Below are 12,314 nucleotides of genomic sequence, written 5' to 3'. Positions count from 1 at the left end.
GGAAGGGAGGGAGGGGGAGAGAAGGAGGGAGGGAGGGAGGGAGAGGGGAGTGAAGGAGGAAGGGAGGGAGGGAGGGAGAGAGGGAGAGAGAGAGAGAGAGAGAGAGAGAGAGAGAGAGAGAGAGAGAGAGAGAGAGAGAGAGAGCATGCAAGTGGCTTTCTGCTGAAACCCACTCATTATAAAGGATGAAGATGGCAGAAAAGCAGGTAAGCTTCCAAACTGTTATAGTGAAATTACTAATTTGTGGTGGCTATAAAGCTCTGTTGGATAAAATATTTGATCTCCATTGTTAATAAAAATTTTTGCAAAATTAGCATAATCTTGTAACTTCACATGAGCTCATCCAGCTCTGTGAACTCAATACTTAGGACTGTTTTCTAACGACTGCAGGATCTTCAGTTTTATGAATTATTCATGAATATGCATATGGTTAGTACAGCCTTTGTGTCACTACCCACTTCCATTTAATTTCTTTCATTTCAGCACTATGATGGTTTAGAAACAGAATAGAGTTCATAAAAGCATACTATTAATTATATGAATTATGTAAAAGTGAAGAAAAGTAGAGAAACAGTAGGACAAATATTCATGAACTTTAGTCAAGATGAAAGAGCTGAATGCCTTGCTAATGATTTAAAAACAAACAAACAAACAAACAAAAAACAGTGCACACACCCTAAGGCCCTTCCTATAGTCTTTGAGGCAGCATCTTCTAAGTCAGTCGTAACCATAGGGTTTTGTATTATATCCTACAGAGAGCACATATGCAATGTCTCCTTGAAAATGCACATACTTCACAGATATGTGCCTGGAGCTCCAAGCTTGTTCCCTCTTCTTCGCTCAAATGGCTTGTCATAACTATGAACAAATGAAACTATTCCCTTCTTTTCCTCCAGAGGTTTAGTTCACTCATTATAGCTAGACTATAGTATTACATTACACGAATAAGTAATAGTCGTCTATCTTCTTCTAACCAAGAAGCATAGTAGTCCTCACTATCACTGTTACTAGCAGTGTTGCAGTAAAAAGCTTAGGATTTATCTCCTTGTAGGAGAATGGGTGACCACTGCCCATCTCAGAAGAAAGAATTCTCCATTTTCTAAAAGAGAAGTGTCTTGTGGGTGTTTTTGAGCATTAAGTTGAAGACTTCAGTGGCTGGCAAGAGTTCTTTGTCTCCAGGCTACCTTGAGGTTTTCTTTTATAAGCAGATCTGTAGGCAGACACTTGTTCTGTGTGTTCTTGGAAATCAGCTTTGGTCCCACATCCTATGTACCTCACACTAATTTTGGAAAAAATAGTGATGTGTAAAAGAAGAGGGGAATATCATAGTCACTTGTTCCTTAAGTTTAGAATGTCATGTGAAAGATAACTACAGATAAGATACAGGAGGATGGTGGACTTCAAAGCAGGGGAGGCGATTTCCTCCTGTTAAAGCATGGCTATTTTTAGAATACATTTTAATTCTCTCTTTAATTATGTTTAATCTGATCTGTTATGTGATCACTGCTCAATAGACAGGGATCTCTGGCAGAGTAGAAACATGACATTCTGAACCACCCAGATGTCATGAAATTGATGTGCAGCCAATGTTTATACACAGAGAAGAAAGACATACCAATACCCTTTCTCCATCAATCAAAAATGGGCTTGCCAGTTACCTGGGCAGGAATGTACCCGATTAGGAAAGCCGTCTATTCTAGGGACTTTAAGAAATAGCACAAAGCCCACTTAGCATGTAAGTTGAAACAATGGTCTCTTTGGTTGTTGCCTGCTCTCAGCCTTGAAAGTCTGACTTACCTTCTAATGCACTCCACCTATCTCCTACATTGTTGCTCTGGGTGCCTGAATTCTCTTGACAGAGAGTGCATGGACTTGGGAGCAAAGGGGAGACCTGAGTGAGATCCCAGAGACACTATGTCATTTTGGCATGACACTAAGTAGAGTGTTCTGGGTGCCCATTTCAGTATCCACATGAACGTTAAAACCCTGCTTTCCGGAGGATGGTACTTCTGCTCTCCCCCTGACATCTTCTGTCTCATTTCACACACATACAATATTGATTTTTATGCCCTCTTGATGTTTATAACCTAAGGAGTGCCCCCATTCCACCTTCAAGTTAAGCCATGTGTGGATAATAATGTTTCATTTTCCCATCTTTTATAAATAGAAGCCTTTTAAATGTAATTTTGTACTTTGCCTTTTCTATTTGTTATTAAAAAAAGAAAGACAAGAAGGAAAATTCTCTTTATAAAGTTGCTGTAAACCAGCAAACTAACAGCTTTAGAGACTTGAGAAGAAGCATACTTTACATACAAATTAGGAGCTATTTTATTGTTTGCATTTGATAAAATAGATTGTTAGGTTTATTTTCTGTTTGGTTTGAGTTTAAGGATATATGTGAAGAAGGAAAAAAATGATGCAATGATTTAAGAAACAAAGCAAGCAAGACAAGTGCTTCATAATCCAATGTTACCACAGCCTCAAATCGATGAAGATTTACTAAGTTCTATATATAGTGAGAAAATACTTTTAAAAACAACTTAAACTTCAGTGCTTGAAGCTGTGTGTCAGTAATAAGCTGCCCAGACCTAACTTGTTTATGTCAAGCATCTTCTGCTAGCAACCTGCAAAATAGGGAAAGGTCTGTCGTCAACGAAGTGTTTGAAATAGCATTGAACTCCAAAGGCAAAATCCTTTGTCCTTTGCTGAATCCAGAGCCCAGATGTCTCTTTGATATAGGGTGAAATACTTAGTGATATTGGAAGAGGAAAAGGGTGATTAAGACTGGAATCAGGGTTTTTGATTACAGCAGGCATTTCAACACCTTTATTGTCGCAGAATTTCAAGCTGTTGTCTACCAGGCTGTACTGAGATTGATGTGAAAATTTTACACTGCTTGATGAAATTTTCACCAAATGGCCTTTTCTGTAAAAGTCAGAATAGAAGTCATTTTGTGACGCACTAGCAGGGATCGTTAGTGGGGACAGTGGCAGAGGCCTGAACATTTAATGCATTCTGGGAAACTACCACTTGGCAAAGTCTCTTTGTGGTTGTTTTATAGTGTGGAGCTTCACTCTGCAATAAAAATAAAACCAAATTCATTTGGGCTCACTCTTTTTGTTGCTTTATTTAATTTTCACTTTGGCGTGTGGCCCTTAAAGCTTTAACAGGGCAGATGTGGCTTTGGAAGCGCTTACTAATTCAACGTGGTTAATGACTTCCATGGCGGAGGCCAGCTCAGCAGTTTAGCCTCACTCTGTCTTTAGTGCTCCTTTCTCTTTGATTTTCCTTCTGGTGGGAAACCTCTCCACAGGGCAACCTATTATCAGGAGATGTTTTCTTGACTTTTGAGGTAACTGCCTTAAACTTTCTGGTCTGCAAAGGCACAGGAAGAACCAAAGCCACTAAACTAGCTCATAAAAGCCCTGGGAAAGGGAAGAGGGTATTTGCCTTTGCAAGTCCTTTCCTGATCTCCAGAACCATACCCACAGCTTGCTATACAACACAGATTCGGCTAGGTTTGGAAAACCCAAAATGACGTAGAATTTTTGGTGTTCCCAGGTTGGTGCAAGTGGAAGGGACAGTGGAGTTGCCACTGAGCAGTCCATCCTTCAACTCCCAGGACTGAAGAATGTTCTAAAGCTCTCTGAGTCAATTTCCTTATAGTGTTGTACAGTTAGATTCATGATGCAGTGTTTGGGGGAGGATTTTATTTTATGAACTATAGTTATGCACACAAAATCTGGGATTAAACAAAATGTGTGGTATTCGTGTGTGTGTGTGTGTGTGTGTGTGTGTGTGTGTGTGTGTGTGTGTGTGTATGTGTGTGTGCGCCCTGGTGCATGGGTGGAGTGTCAGCCTGTTTTCATTTCCTACCTTGTTTGATATGGAGTCTGTCTTCTTCTTTTTTTCTTTTGGTATTTATCAAGGCATAGATGTGTCTGGGTGGCCAGAGAGCTTCCCAGGATTCACCTGTCTCTCCCTTCCATCTTAATGTAGGTACACTAGGACTACAGATGTGTACCATGATGCTCAGATTTCACATGGGTTCTGGGGATTTGAACTCAGGCAGATACTTAGGCTTTTATGGCAAGTGCTTAACTTTTTGAGCCCAACTCATCAGGGATTCTAATGTTCTATATTTTGATTATTAACTTAGCATGTTTTAACCATTGATTCCCCCATTTCTTCAAATGCACACACCTTGAACTCTATCTAAAGCAATATGTGTAAAACCTCAATGCATCAGTTATATTTTTATTACACATTAAAATAAATGTAGAATGATCCCTCAAACATTGCGAACAATGTTGCTATGCACAGGAGAAGCTGACCACAGTAGCTTTAGTTGTGCTAGTCTATAATTCCCACCTGCTGCAGCAGGAACGTTTATCCAATTAGCATGCTGAGATCCTTGTTATATAGTGTAATGTCTAGCACATGAAAAGGAGATCTAAATCATGTGAAAACTGCCCCGAATGCATTTTTTGTTACTTGGAAAAAGTATCAAATAGAGAGAAGAATACTCCTAGTACTTGAGGAGTGCCTGCATCAAAGGTCTGCATCTCACACAGAGGGACTTCCCTCCCTAGCAGTCAACCAAACTTCCCAAGAGCAGCTAAGATTGGGTGATCTGCTCTCCCAGATTACTGCAGAAACCTAGAATCAACCCTTCTCTGCATGATTAATCAGTTCTCTCTATTATCAACAATCTTCATAATTGCCTATTGGTGAAATTATTAAGGCCACTCCATGTAGTTAAAAGGAAGATTTATTTAGTGGGTAACTTACAAATGAAGGGATAGGTAGGTTGCGGGGTCTGGGGAAGGTATATCACAGTCCCAGTCCAGTGGTGTTCTCTGGAGCTCTGCTTGGTCAACCTCTACCGTCTAGGGTATAGGAACAGAAAGTATGCTGGCCCATCCAGATTTCGGGTCTCTCAGCGCCTCCCTTGGCCCCGCCTTGTAGGTGGGACAGTTGCCGAAGCCTCAATGGGGGTTGGAACTTCCAGATCAAAGCTGGAATGGCTACCCACTACAATTGCCAATAATTCTTTATTCAATTCCTATTGCTTTTTCCACCATACACAAACCACACCACACACAGAGACCACATACAGGCACACATTACATATCACACACATACACCCCTGTAGCATGAATCTTAAAAGGTCTTATTAATAAAAACAAACCTGGAGCCAGGTATTGGGGTGAGTGCTAGAAGATCAGAGAAGCAGAACAAGCCACAGCCACAGCCACCTCACCTTGCCAGTTCTTCAGCTGATTTTGTTTCCTCAAACTGGAAGCCTCTGAGTCCTCATCCAAATGGATCTCAGCTGAACTTCTGCTAAAAGCCTAAAAAGCTTAACAGGCTCTAGTTCCTAGTCCTCATGTCTTATATACCTTTCTGCTTTCTGCCATCACTTCCTGGGATTAAAGGCATGTGTCACCATGCCTGGCTATTTTCAGTGTGGCTTTGAACTCACAGAGATCCAGACGGATCTCTGCCTTTGGAATGCATTAAAGGTGTGTGTGCCACCATTTTCTGGCCTCTATATCTAGTGGCTGTTCTGTTCTCTGACCCCAGATAAGTTTATTAGTGTTCACAATATACTGAGGAACACAATATCACCCCCCACATACACACACAGCACACACACACACACACACACACACACACACACACACACACACACATATACCACACAGCTACCACACTACACATACACACACAGACACCACATACAGACACATATTACACATCACACACATACACCCCCATATACACACCCACCACACACACATATGTCACACATACAGACACACACCACATATCACATGACACACACACACACACACACACACACACACACTTCACACACACACTTCACACTTTGATTACTTACCCGTCCCTGAAATCGTCACCATTATGTCCCAGTCTTAGGGTGTCTGACAAGATCAGGGCCCTGTGTTGTCAAAGAATCCTAGATTTGGTTTATACATTCCTCAGGATATATGCTATAAAATTGTGAATATTCTCAAACTTTCTGTGGTAACCTGGGGCACAGCTGCTATGAGCACAGGAATTCTCATGTTCAGTTAAAAACCGATAACAAACCCATTTTTGTACACAGTGCCTAGCCCACAGCACTACACAGTCAATGGCAGTAGACACCATGGTGAATGTGTAGACAAAGATTCAAAGCTGGTGAAAGAAGAGACAGCTGGGAAAACATTCACAGTTATTTTTCTGTTTAATAGACTGAAGAGCCAATAAAGAACAGAAAATAATAACTACAATTAAATTTGATGAAACTTTTAGGGAATGAGTTTTTCTAGAGTATCAAATTTCCTGGACAGGAGAAACTTTGAAGCATCTGTTAACCTTTGCGTAAATTCTTCTTAAAAGTGGTATTTTACCTTTTCAGTTTGTTACATTGAGTAGACTGCAAGTAATTTAACATGGTCTTCAATACTTAATAATAAAACAGCATCTTACAAAACAATTAAAATGACATGTAGATCTAGACATTTCAGGGGCTCCCTTTGAGTAATTTTTGATCAGGCTGTGAAAGTCATGTGTATAATGGAGAGGGGTCTATACAGGAAAGGGCCACGGCAACATCCTCTGTTTCCTCCATTCTACAATGTTTCTCTTGCATGGATATTGTTCCAGGGACACATTGTTGGAAAGGCAATGTCACTTGTTAAGGACCTGCACAGTTAGTCTGGTATTAACATGCTAGCTTTAATATTCCACTCTTCCACTCGGCCTGTGTTTGCAGAACAGTATGTACCAATTGTGCTCAGACTTGAAATATTTCCATATCCTTTTAAGGGACAGCATCAGTCACAGATTTAGGACCTAAGTAGTAAATGTTTGCTGGGCACAGCGCTGGCAGCTGCCCCACACTCTTTCACATTAGTTCACTTGTACAGTCACCACTGCAACTGTGTGAAGTGCTTGCTGCATGTCAACATTTCATATATGACCAATGAGGCAGACTAGTTTGGTAACACTGGTGATAGAAGAGGAGTATGACCTTTGCGTCCTCTTTAAATATTTTATTATTTTGTTTCTAATCATGTATATGTGGCACAGGTGGCAGAGGCCAGTGATGTTGAAGCAAGCAAGGGGAGTTGGATTCCCCCTGGGACTGGAGTTACAGGTGGTTGGCAACTGTCCAGCGTGGATGCTAAGAATCAAACTCAGGTCCTCTGGACGAGCAGGCCACACAATTAACCACTGAGCTATTGCTGTGGCCCCAATCTTGCTCTTTCCTTCTTCTGTCTTCTCTATATAGACATGATCATCTTTGGCTCTACTCTCTGTTGTTCATTCTTGGTGACATGTCTTACTTCACACTAGATACCTATTCTCTGGTAGCTTCTTAGTTATCATTGATTTTAATAGATCCTTTGAAGATAGTGACATGTAAGAATGAAAATTAGGAAGTTGGTATGAGACTGGTAGACAAGGCTCTATGATTGATTTCAAATTTCAGCATGGCGGAAGTAATTAGCATTCCCCTCTCTGGGGGGCTTTTCACTGGCAAATTCTTTATAGAGCCCCAGCACACACATGCCAAGGTTACTATGAACCTCCCATTTTTTCCTCCCCACTCCCATGTCCCCATTACATGCAGGGCAGCCTGGAGGAAATTAGTTCTATTTACCTTACTAGATAGAGGAGCTCACCTTTCTCTTTTCATCTAGTTTCACTTTGAATTACTTTCATATCTAAAGAGAATTTCCAGGCATTCTGCTCAAAAAAGAGTTGTCTCTTCTACAACTGTAGAAAGGCAACTGCTAATTTTTGTTTCTTTGTTTTCAATACTGATGCACTTTCTTTTTACTACATCTATTAATAGAAAACTAAAAAAAAAATCGTTAAATATATTGTAATATGAATTCTGACAGAAAATATTGGAGATTATTATGTTTTGTAGGAAAACATTCCCTGAATATTTAATGATCAAAGCAGGTTACAAAAGATTACACACAATCCTGTCTGAAGTTTGATATATCTTTTCTCCTACTCTCCACTCTTATGCCCCACCTTGTTCTCCTTCTCCTCCTTCCTTGTTTCTCCTCCTACAACAGACAAATTCAGGAAAATTGTATATTATTAATTGTAGAAATTGTCTATTATTTCTCAGACCATAACTAAATAATCCCTGTCAAGGCCTATTGTAACATACAGGGTCATTTACTTTTGTTCAAATACTCTTACCCACTGCCTTGTCCTAGCTTTTGTTAATGGCTAGTAATGACTAAGGGTTTACTATATGCCAAATGTGGTACTGCGTTAGTCATAGATATTGTCATTTAAACTCATTCAGAATAATCAAATGAGACATCTACACAATGGGATATGGATACACTGAGGCCCAGTTCTACTTATTTTATGGCCAAATATACTGAAGCACAGAGAAACACCTTGTTTGATTCATAAATAGCTAGGCTGTAACCACAAAGTCTTATCATTTGTGTTCCCTTCATTGTCTTTAATGTGTGTTCATCTTTTTATTTGCATAGAATGGGGATGCTTAGAACAAATATAATTTAACTTATGGAATCAATATCATTTTATGTACAATGTTAAATCAACAGCTTCAAAGGCATGTTTATAATTCTTTTGGTCTTCATGTATAGAAAGGAAATATCTTCTCTTGTCAGTTAGAGACCTCATGGTTTCACACAGGTAAATGGCTTTTTTTCAATAACTGCAGAGCTGAAAGTCTAAATATCATATATTGCTAAAGTGACTATGTTCTTCATGCTTTTCACTAGTCAACCATTCACTTGTCTTTGGAGGAACTCAGAAATGAGAGGTTCTATTGTGTATCTGGTGCCTCCAATGGTAAAGAAAGGGAGTCTCCAGGCCTATAAACAATAGACTGTAGTTGTTCTTTTTATTTATATAGGAAGAGTTTCTAGGTAAAGGTGGGGGATCCCGGGTAGCTTAGTGACAGTCACAGCAGATTTCACAGTAGCAGACCACTTTATTCCCAGATCTTTCAGACAGGTCGCAGACAGGCTTCTAGGAAGTTACTGCCTCCAGTCCTTTGCTTCCTAGAGGGAGCAGGGAGTGGACCAGCTGGCAGGAGAGCAGTAAATCTGGCAGGACTTTGTTGTGAGGTTGTTTTCATCCTTTTCCAACCTTTGCATGGCTGGACAGGAGTTCCTCTCTTGCTGAGTACATGCCATAAGTGTATTACAACATCACTTCTTCAGAAGGGCGGAATTCTTTATATCTACTTTCAAACACTTTACTAATCAATCTTCCTCAAATTTCCTTCTTAGTTTTTTTTTCTTTTTAGCCTTAAGAGAAAAGATCAAAGGCAACTGCTCAATTTGACAATGCTGAAAAGAGGGAAAATGGCACTGAGTCCCAGCCGATAAGACTGGAAGTGTTGTTTCACCATGGTTTCCAAAGCAAAATAAATGATAAGGGCTCAACACAGAACTCCTGCACAAAGAGCTCACTTGCCTGTGAGCTAGTTTCCCCTGCAGACTGAGGCGTGCTGATGACTGGCAAGCAATTGCTTTTGTGTGGAACTCAATCTCTGCTCCTTCTGGTGGCTTAGTGTGCATTTCTGCTCTCCTCACCTCCCTCTGTCCCCCCACCTCTTTACACAAACAATTAGAGGTGTCCTGTAAGTGCACCTGGAAAACATCGATGTAAGAACATCATCACAGAAAGTTCTCGAGCATTTCAGGGGCATTCTCCCACACAACATCTGCCTACACTGTGGCAAGAGCCTGTCCTTTTAGGTGTCAGAGTGGCTGTTCTGAGGCCCTTTGACAGCTCTGCTTTTGTTGTTACAGTATGTCAACCGGGATTTGCTCTGTCACATGAATGTGCTATCAGGAGCTTGGTTTTTTGACAGTTTTAGTTGTTCTCCTTGTAGCATATTGTCACACACACTGGAAAGAAGAAATGTAGTTTGCTAAATATAAATCCTCCTGGATAAGGAGAGAACTAGCTCCTGGGCAAAAGCTATCAAGTGTTTTTGTATTAATTTGTTTCATGTTAAGTCATGTCAGTTGGTTTCATACATGATAAAAATATTTTAATATTTTTTAAACCATAGACAGATGGATAATTTTAGTTTATCAAATGCAAGTCCATTAATTTTGTTTAGTTATTGGGAGAGAAAAGAATATATCAGTGTTATTGAGGGGATATGGGGGTGGGGGGTGGTGTTGGTGATGGGAAGTGTAGGTTCTTTGTGTCTTGACAGATAGTTGAGCAAGAAAGAGAGGGGCAGCAGTGAAAGTATAGATTCACTGAAAGTGAATAAGGGGTACATAGAGGTCTTGCAGAGAAGGGGAAGTAGAAAATGTAATTATATTATAATCTCAAAAAAATAAAAGGAATACTAAAAATGAACCAAAGTAGAGGCAAACCATTCACTCCATAGTATGGAAGTGGGTAGGGGCCAGCATGCAGCTCTATAGCCCTAGTTCACCAATCCTGCTTTTTCTTCATAGAAGGGAGGGAGGGCATCCGTCAAAGTGGTGACTTCTCTTGACTGACTACTTTCTTTGATGGTTAGATGGAGTTGTATAATACCCCCCCACTGTGTGTGTGTGTGTGTGTGTGTGTGTGTGTGTGTGTGTGTGTGTATGTGTGTGTGTGTGTGTGTGTGTGAAAGAGAGAGAGAGAGAGAGAGAGAGAGAGAGAGAGAGAGAGAGAGAGAGAGAGAGAGAGAGAGAATGATGCATTTTGCAGTTCAGGAAAACCTTAGGTGTTGTCCTCATTTACCTTGCTTGGAGACAGTGCATCTCATTGTTCATTGCTGTGTATGTATATCAGGCTAATTGGCCAGTGAGTTTGCAAGCATTCTCCTGTCTCCACTTCCCATTTTATCATAGGAGTGCTGTCATCACAGACACATGCTACTGTGTTAAGCTTGACCCGAGTTCTGGGGATCTCAACTCAGGTCCTCACACTTGCTTGGCAAGTGTTCTACCCATTGCGCCATGTCCTCAGCTCAGTTTGTACAGTCTTTGGGATGGTCTTGGCAGTAGATGGGATGAACTTCCCTTGTTACCGAGTCCCAGAGTTAACTTTCTTATGGCTCACAGTACTATATGCCTGGCCCTATCTCACCATGTCATCAACACCAAACTTACAGCAATTGGAGTTACATAGGTTCTGCTTTATCAAAAGGACTCTGTGTGTGACTATGTATGCTCCCCTGGAGTCTGTGACTTGAAAAGGTTGACTGAGATGCCAGTATAGGCATTCTTCTACACACTAAAATAATAAGCTCCCTTGGAGACATCTGAGCTCCAGCACAGACTTAAAGGGATACAACAAACTGTTTAAAAATAAATAGGTCTCTGCTGGCCAGCTCAGCTGGTGGAGTGTGCAACTCTTCAATGTCCTTTGAATCTATGCTAGTTCCCAACAGGAACAACAAGTTTCAGCATGTAAGTTCACACTACAGTTTCTCTATTTCAGTTCTCATAAGTCTCTGTTTTATATTTTCTGTTTAGATTAATTTTTTATTTGATCAAACATTTGAACAGACAGAAGCTATGGTGGCTTGAATGAAAAATATCCCCTTAGGCTCATGTATTTGAATACTTGGTCTCTAGCTGGAGGTGCTGTTTGGGGAGACTAAGGTAGATATTTGGGAGATAGAGCTTTTTGGGGAGAAGCACATGGCCATTTTCTCTGGTGTTCCCTTTGGCCTGGGATGTCTTACGATATCTTGGGTCTTTTCAACAATCCTATCCTTCAAGGATCAATTCAGATGTCATACTTACATTTGCCCCATCCAATAGACAACTACCTGTCTTATCTCTTAATGCATAGAGCTCTTATGACCCTAGTGTTTCCTTTCTTTTTTTCTTGTATTCTAGCCAGTTGACTGTCTCTTCCAATGACCGAATTCCTTGAGTGACGCTTCTTCTATTCTCCTGTTTGAATGTGGTAAGTGTTCAGTAACTGAAAGCATGAATTAAAGATGCTTAGAGAGGCCTCAGTACCTGGAGCTCTTGAGGTCCTTCATGGAGCACCAGGCATGGTCCCCTTACAGTGAGGAGTCTGACAGCCTTGGGTCTGAATGAGGCATCTCCTAGTGACTTGGCATTTCTGGCTGATACATCTGAAGGAGCTGAGCCTGAAAACAAATTTTCTCTTTAATGATTAACTTTGTTACTAGGCTTTTAGAATTTATTCAAGAGGAATTTGAGTATTTCCACTATAAATTGCATACATATTATAAATGGAAAAATAAAAAAACATTAACATAGAAATGAATCAATAAAAACAAAACAATAAAGTGAACAAAGAGAAAA

This window comes from Peromyscus maniculatus, chromosome 7, assembly GCF_049852395.1.
Source record: "Peromyscus maniculatus bairdii isolate BWxNUB_F1_BW_parent chromosome 7, HU_Pman_BW_mat_3.1, whole genome shotgun sequence".
In the NCBI taxonomy this organism is placed as follows: domain Eukaryota; kingdom Metazoa; phylum Chordata; class Mammalia; order Rodentia; family Cricetidae; genus Peromyscus; species Peromyscus maniculatus.
The sequence above is the reverse complement of the archived record's forward strand: the minus strand, read 5'-3'. Positions refer to the sequence as shown.